The sequence below is a fragment of the Manis javanica genome, chromosome 4 (genome assembly GCF_040802235.1).
Source record: "Manis javanica isolate MJ-LG chromosome 4, MJ_LKY, whole genome shotgun sequence".
Classification (NCBI taxonomy): Eukaryota; Metazoa; Chordata; class Mammalia; order Pholidota; family Manidae; genus Manis; species Manis javanica.
In genome coordinates this window covers 125486281-125494810 of record NC_133159.1, presented here as the reverse complement: position 1 = coordinate 125494810, position 8530 = coordinate 125486281, and positions in this window count along the sequence as shown.

Genomic DNA, 8530 nt, shown 5'->3' with positions numbered 1-8530 from the left:
AGATCACGTTACAATCAGTCTTCCCTTTAAGAAGTCACCAAACAACCATGCTTCTCTGTCAGAGAGAACCTGATAACCAGGCTTCTCTCACAGCTCGCCTAACAAACAGGCATCTCTTTATTGGATCACCCAAAAACCAGTCTTCTCTTTTTGAGGTCACGTAACATTCAGGATTCTCTGTACGAGCTCCGTAACAAACAGGTCTCTCAATCACACATCACTTAACAAAACTTCTCTGTCAGAGGCCATCTAATGATAAGTCTTCCACTGATGACAGATCACCTACCAATCAGTCTTCCCTTTAAGCGGTGACATAAAAACCATGCTTCTCTCAGAGATAACCAGATAACCAGGCTTCTGTAATAGCACATAACAAACAGGTTTCTGCATATTGGATCACCCAACAGACAGGCTTCTCGTTCAGAGGTCACGTAAAAATCAGGTTTCTCTGTAAGAGCTCTGTCAGACATCACCTAACAAGACTTCTGTCTGAGAAGTCATCCAACGACAAGCCGTCCACTGATCACAGGACACCTAACAGTCAGTCTCTCCTAATTCAAGTGACCGAACAACCATGCTCCTCTGTCAGAGATAACCAGATGTCCCCTAACAATCAGTCTTCTCTGTCAGAGGTAACCTGCCAGGCTTTGCCTCGTTAAGGATCACATAACTACCAGGGTTCTCCATATTAGAGATCACCTGACAACCAGGCTTCTCTTTGTGAGGTCAGCAACCAACCAGTCTTCACTGTCACAGAGAATGTAACAACTTACCTTCTCTGTCAGAAGTCAACTAACCACCAGGCTTGTCTTTTGAGGTCACCAAACAACCAGTCTTCTCTTTATGACGTCGCATAACAATCAGGCCTCTCTGTAAGAGCTATGTAACAAACAGGATTCTCTGTCAGACATGACATAACAAGACTTCTCTGTCAGAGATCGTCTGACAACAAGCCTTCCACTGATGGCACAACACCTAACAATCAGTGCTGAATTTAAGAGATGACCTAACAAACGTTCTACTCTCTCACAGATCACCAGATAACCAGGCTTCTGTAAGAGCATGCCTAACAGACTTCTCCTTATGAGATCACCCCACAACCAGTCTTCTATTGATGAGGTCACATAACAACAAGGCCTCTCTATAAACACGCTTCACTGTAAGTCTCACTAGAGATCAGCAAAGAACCAGGCTTCTCTTCATGAGGTCACCTGCCAACCACTCTTCACTGTCACAGAGTACATAACCACCAAGCTTCATCATCAGAAGTCACCTAACAATCAGGCTTCTCTTTCAAAAATCACCTAACAACCAGGCTTCTCTGTCAGAGCTCTTGTAACAAACAGGCTTCTCTTTACGAGGTCACCCAACAACCAGGCTTCTCTTTATGAGGTCACATTACATTCAAGCGTCTCTGTAAGAGCTCCCATAATAACGTGCTTCTCCTTTTTAGAGATCACTTAACAACCGGTTTTCTCATTAGGAGGTCACCTAACAACAAGTATTGTCTGTCAGAAGACGTTTAGGTAGAATTCTCTTTCACAGGTCACTTAACAACCAGGCATCTCCCTATTAGGTTACCCAACAAACTGTGTTCTCTTTATGAGTTCACCTACCAACCGGGCCTCTATGACAGAGACAACATAATAATGTAGGTTATATTTTACAGCTGCCTTAACAACCAGCCTTCTCTCTCAGAAGTTGACTGACAACCAGGCTTCTCCCACAGATTTCACCTTAAAAACATACTTCTCTGTCAGAAATCAGTTAACAGCCAAGCTTCTGTGTAAGTGCTCATATTACAAACTGGTTTCTCTCTCAGACATCACCAAACATCAGGACTCTCTCTCAGATGCCATCTAACAACAAGGCTGCCACTTACTACAGATCACGTTACAATCAGTCTTCCCTTTAAGAGGTCACCAAACAACCATGCTTCTCTGTCAGAGAGAACCTGATAACCAGGCTTCTCTCACAGCTCGCCTAACAAACAGGCATCTCTTTATTAGATCACCCAAAAACCAGTCTTCTCTTTTTGAGGTCACGTAACATTCAGGATTCTCTGTACGAGCTCCGTAACAAACAGGTCTCTCAATCACACATCACTTAACAAAACTTCTCTGTCAGAGGCCATCTAATGATAAGTCTTCCACTGATGACAGATCACCTACCAATCAGTCTTCCCTTTAAGCGGTGACATAAAAACCATGCTTCTCTCAGAGATAACCAGATAACCAGGCTTCTGTAATAGCACATAACAAACAGGTTTCTGCATATTGGATCACCCAACAGACAGGCTTCTCGTTCAGAGGTCACGTAAAAATCAGGTTTCTCTGTAAGAGCTCTGTCAGACATCACCTAACAAGACTTCTCTCTGAGAAGTCATCCAACGACAAGCCGTCCACTGATCACAGGACACCTAACAGTCAGTCTCTCCTAATTCAAGTGACCGAACAACCATGCTCCTCTGTCAGAGATAACCAGATGTCCCCTAACAATCAGTCTTCTCTGTCAGAGGTAACCTGCCAGGCTTTGCCTCGTTAAGGATCACATAACTACCAGGGTTCTCCATATTAGAGATCACCTGACAACCAGGCTTCTCTTTGTGAGGTCAGCAACCAACCAGTCTTCACTGTCACAGAGAATGTAACAACTTACCTTCTCTGTCAGAAGTCAACTAACCACCAGGCTTGTCTTTTGAGGTCACCAAACAACCAGTCTTCTCTTTATGACGTCGCATAACAATCAGGCCTCTCTGTAAGAGCTATGTAACAAACAGGATTCTCTGTCAGACATGACATAACAAGACTTCTCTGTCAGAGATCGTCTGACAACAAGCCTTCCACTGATGGCACAACACCTAACAATCAGTGCTGAATTTAAGAGATGAACTAACAAACGTTCTACTCTCTCACAGATCACCAGATAACCAGGCTTCTGTAAGAGCATGCCTAACAGACTTCTCCTTATGAGATCACCCCACAACCAGTCTTCTATTGATGAGGTCACATAACAACAAGGCCTCTCTATAAACACGCTTCACTGTAAGTCTCACTAGAGATCAGCAAAGAACCAGGCTTCTCTTCATGAGGTCACCTGCCAACCACTCTTCACTGTCACAGAGTACAAAGCCACCAAGCTTCATCATCAGAAGTCACCTAACAACCAGGCTTCTCTTTCAAAAATCACCTAACAACCAGGCTTCTCTGTCAGAGCTCTTGTAACAAACAGGCTTCTTCTTACGAGGTCACCCAACAACCAGGCTTCTCTTTATGAGGTCACATTACATCCAAGCGTCTCTGTAAGAGCTCCCATAATAACGCGCTTCTCCTTTTTAGAGATCACTTAAGAACCGGTTTTCTCATTAGGAGGTCACCTAACAACAAGTATTGTCTGTCAGAAGACGTTTAGGTAGAATTCTCTTTCACAGGTCACTTAACAACCAGGCATCTCCTTATTAGGTTACCCAACAAACTGTGTTCTCTTTATGAGTTCACCTACCAACCGGGCCTCTATGACAGAGACAACATAATAATCTAGGTTATATTTTACAGCTGCCTTAACAACCAGCCTTCTCTCTCAGAGGTTAACTGACAACCAGGCTTCTCCCACAGATTTCACCTTAAAAACATACTTCTCTGTCAGAAATCACTTAACAGCCAAGCTTCTGTGTAAGTGCTCATATTACAAACTGGTTTCTCTCTCAGACATCACCAAACATCAGGACTCTCTGTCAGACGCCATCTAACAACAAGGCTGCCACTTACTACAGATCACGTTACAATCAGTCTTCCCTTTAAGAGGTGACCAAACAACCATGCTTCTCTGTCAGAGAGAACCTGATAACCAGGCTTCTCTCACAGCTCGCCTAACAAACAGGCATCTCTTTATTAGATCACCCAAAAACCAGTCTTCTCTTTTTGAGGTCACGTAACATTCAGGATTCTCTGTACGAGCTCCGTAACAAACAGGTCTCTCAATCACACATCACTTAACAAAACTTCTCTGTCAGAGGCCATCTAATGATAAGTCTTCCACTGATGACAGATCACCTACCAATCAGTCTTCCCTTTAAGCGGTGACATAAAAACCATGCTTCTCTCAGAGATAACCAGATAACCACGCTTCTGTAATAGCACATAACAAACAGGTTTCTGCATATTGGATCACCCAACAGACAGGCTTCTCGTTCAGAGGTCACGTAAAAATCAGGTTTCTCTGTAAGAGCTCTGTCAGACATCACCTAACAAGACTTCTCTCTGAGAAGTCATCCAACGACAAGCCGTCCACTGATCACAGGACACCTAACAGTCAGTCTCTCCTAATTCAAGTGACCGAACAACCATGCTCCTCTGTCAGAGATAACCAGATGTCCCCTAACAATCAGTCTTCTCTGTCAGAGGTAACCTGCCAGGCTTTGCCTCGTTAAGGATCACATAACTACCAGGGTTCTCCATATTAGAGATCACCTGACAACCAGGCTTCTCTTTGTGAGGTCAGCAACCAACCAGTCTTCACTGTCACAGAGAATGTAACAACTTACCTTCTCTGTCAGAAGTCAACTAACCACCAGGCTTGTCTTTTGAGGTCACCAAACAACCAGTCTTCTCTTTATGACGTCGCATAACAATCAGGCCTCTCTGTAAGAGCTATGTAACAAACAGGATTCTCTGTCAGACATGACATAACAAGACTTCTCTGTCAGAGATCGTCTGACAACAAGCCTTCCACTGATGGCACAACACCTAACAATCAGTGCTGAATTTAAGAGATGACCTAACAAACGTTCTACTCTCTCACAGATCACCAGATAACCAGGCTTCTGTAAGAGCATGCCTAACAGACTTCTCCTTATGAGATCACCCCACAACCAGTCTTCTATTGATGAGGTCACATAACAACAAGGCCTCTCTATAAACACGCTTCACTGTAAGTCTCACTAGAGATCAGCAAAGAACCAGGCTTCTCTTCATGAGGTCACCTGCCAACCACTCTTCACTGTCACAGAGTACATAACCACCAAGCTTCATCATCAGAAGTCACCTAACAATCACGCTTCTCTTTCAAAAATCACCTAACAACCAGGCTTCTCTGTCAGAGCTCTTGTAACAAACAGGCTTCTTCTTACGAGGTCACCCAACAACCAGGCTTCTCTTTATGAGGTCACATTACATCCAAGCGTCTCTGTAAGAGCTCCCATAATAACGCGCTTCTCCTTTTTAGAGATTACTTAACAACCGGTTTTCTCATTAGGAGGTCACCTAACAACAAGTATTCTCTGTCAGAAGACGTTTAGGTAGAATTCTCTTTCACAGGTGACTTAACAACCAGGCATCTCCTTATTAGGTTACCCAACAAACTGTGTTCTCTTTATGAATTCACCTACCAACCGGGCCTCTATGACAGAGACAACATAATAATCTAGGTTATATTTTACAGCTGCCTTAACAACGAGCCTTCTCTCTCAGAGGTTAACTGACAACCAGGCTTCTCCCACAGATTTCACCTTAAAAACATACTTCTCTGTCAGAAATCACTTAACAGCCAAGCTTCTGTGTAAGTGCTCATATTACAAACTGGTTTCTCTCTCAGACATCACCAAACATCAGGACTCTCTGTCAGACGCCATCTAACAACAAGGCTGCCACTTACTACAGATCACGTTACAATCAGTCTTCCCTTTAAGAGGTCACCAAACAACCATGCTTCTCTGTCAGAGAGAACCTGATAACCAGGCTTCTCTCACAGCTCGCCTAACAAACAGGCATCTCTTTATTAGATCACCCAAAAACCAGTCTTCTCTTTTTGAGGTCACGTAACATTCAGGATTCTCTGTACGAGCTCCGTAACAAACAGGTCTCTCAATCACACATCACTTAACAAAACTTCTCTGTCAGAGGCCATCTAATGATAAGTCTTCCACTGATGACAGATCACCTACCAATCAGTCTTCCCTTTAAGCGGTGACATAAAAACCATGCTTCTCTCAGAGATAACCAGATAACCAGGCTTCTGTAATAGCACATAACAAACAGGTTTCTGCATATTGGATCACCCAACAGACAGGCTTCTCGTTCAGAGGTCACGTAAAAATCAGGTTTCTCTGTAAGAGCTCTGTCAGACATCACCTAACAAGACTTCTCTCTGAGAAGTCATCCAACGACAAGCCGTCCACTGATCACAGGACACCTAACAGTCAGTCTCTCCTAATTCAAGTGACCGAACAACCATGCTCCTCTGTCAGAGATAACCAGATGTCCCCTAACAATCAGTCTTCTCTGTCAGAGGTAACCTGCCAGGCTTTGCCTCGTTAAGGATCACATAACTACCAGGGTTCTCCATATTAGAGATCACCTGACAACCAGGCTTCTCTTTGTGAGGTCAGCAACCAACCAGTCTTCACTGTCACAGAGAATGTAACAACTTACCTTCTCTGTCAGAAGTCAACTAACCACCAGGCTTGTCTTTTGAGGTCACCAAACAACCAGTCTTCTCTTTATGACGTCGCATAACAATCAGGCCTCTCTGTAAGAGCTATGTAACAAACAGGATTCTCTGTCAGACATGACATAACAAGACTTCTCTGTCAGAGATCGTCTGACAACAAGCCTTCCACTGATGGCACAACACCTAACAATCAGTGCTGAATTTAAGAGATGACCTAACAAACGTTCTACTCTCTCACAGATCACCAGATAACCAGGCTTCTGTAAGAGCATGCCTAACAGACTTCTCCTTATGAGATCACCCCACAACCAGTCTTCTATTGATGAGGTCACATAACAACAAGGCCTCTCTATAAACACGCTTCACTGTAAGTCTCACTAGAGATCAGCAAAGAACCAGGCTTCTCTTCATGAGGTCACCTGCCAACCACTCTTCACTGTCACAGAGTACATAACCACCAAGCTTCATCATCAGAAGTCACCTAACAACCAGGCTTCTCTTTCAAAAATCACCTAACAACCAGGCTTCTCTGTCAGAGCTCTTGTAACAAACAGGCTTCTTCTTACGAGGTCACCCAACAACCAGGCTTCTCTTTATGAGGTCACATTACATCCAAGCGTCTCTGTAAGAGCTCCCATAATAACGCGCTTCTCCTTTTTAGAGATCACTTAACAACCGGTTTTCTCATTAGGAGGTCACCTAACAACAAGTATTGTCTGTCAGAAGACGTTTAGGTAGAATTCTCTTTCACAGGTCACTTAACAACCAGGCATCTCCTTATTAGGTTACCCAACAAACTGTGTTCTCTTTATGAGTTCACCTACCAACCGGGCCTCTATGACAGAGACAACATAATAATCTAGGTTATATTTTACAGCTGCCTTAACAACCAGCCTTCTCTCTCAGAGGTTAACTGACAACCAGGCTTCTCCCACAGATTTCACCTTAAAAACATACTTCTCTGTCAGAAATCACTTAACAGCCAAGCTTCTGTGTAAGTGCTCATATTACAAACTGGTTTCTCTCTCAGACATCACCAAACATCAGGACTCTCTGTCAGACGCCATCTAACAACAAGGCTGCCACTTACTACAGATCACGTTACAATCAGTCTTCCCTTTAAGAGGTGACCAAACAACCATGCTTCTCTGTCAGAGAGAACCTGATAACCAGGCTTCTCTCACAGCTCGCCTAACAAACAGGCATCTCTTTATTAGATCACCCAAAAACCAGTCTTCTCTTTTTGAGGTCACGTAACATTCAGGATTCTCCGTACGAGCTCCGTAACAAACAGGTCTCTCAATCACACATCACTTAACAAAACTTCTCTGTCAGAGGCCATCTAACAATATCTTCCACTGATGACAGATCACCTACCAATCAGTCTTCCCTTTAAGCGGTGACATAAAAACCATGCTTCTCTCAGAGATAACCAGATAACCACGCTTCTGTAATAGCACATAACAAACAGGTTTCTGCATATTGGATCACCCAACAGACAGGCTTCTCGTTCAGAGGTCACGTAAAAATCAGGTTTCTCTGTAAGAGCTCTGTCAGACATCACCTAACAAGACTTCTCTCTGAGAAGTCATCCAACGACAAGCCGTCCACTGATCACAGGACACCTAACAGTCAGTCTCTCCTAATTCAAGTGACCGAACAACCATGCTCCTCTGTCAGAGATAACCAGATGTCCCCTAACAATCAGTCTTCTCTGTCAGAGGTAACCTGCCAGGCTTTGCCTCGTTAAGGATCACATAACTACCAGGGTTCTCCATATTAGAGATCACCTGACAACCAGGCTTCTCTTTGTGAGGTCAGCAACCAACCAGTCTTCACTGTCACAGAGAATGTAACAACTTACCTTCTCTGTCAGAAGTCAACTAACCACCAGGCTTGTCTTTTGAGGTCACCAAACAACCAGTCTTCTCTTTATGACGTCGCATAACAATCAGGCCTCTCTGTAAGAGCTATGTAACAAACAGGATTCTCTGTCAGACATGACATAACAAGACTTCTCTGTCAGAGATCGTCTGACAACAAGCCTTCCACTGATGGCACAACACCTAACAATCAGTGCTGA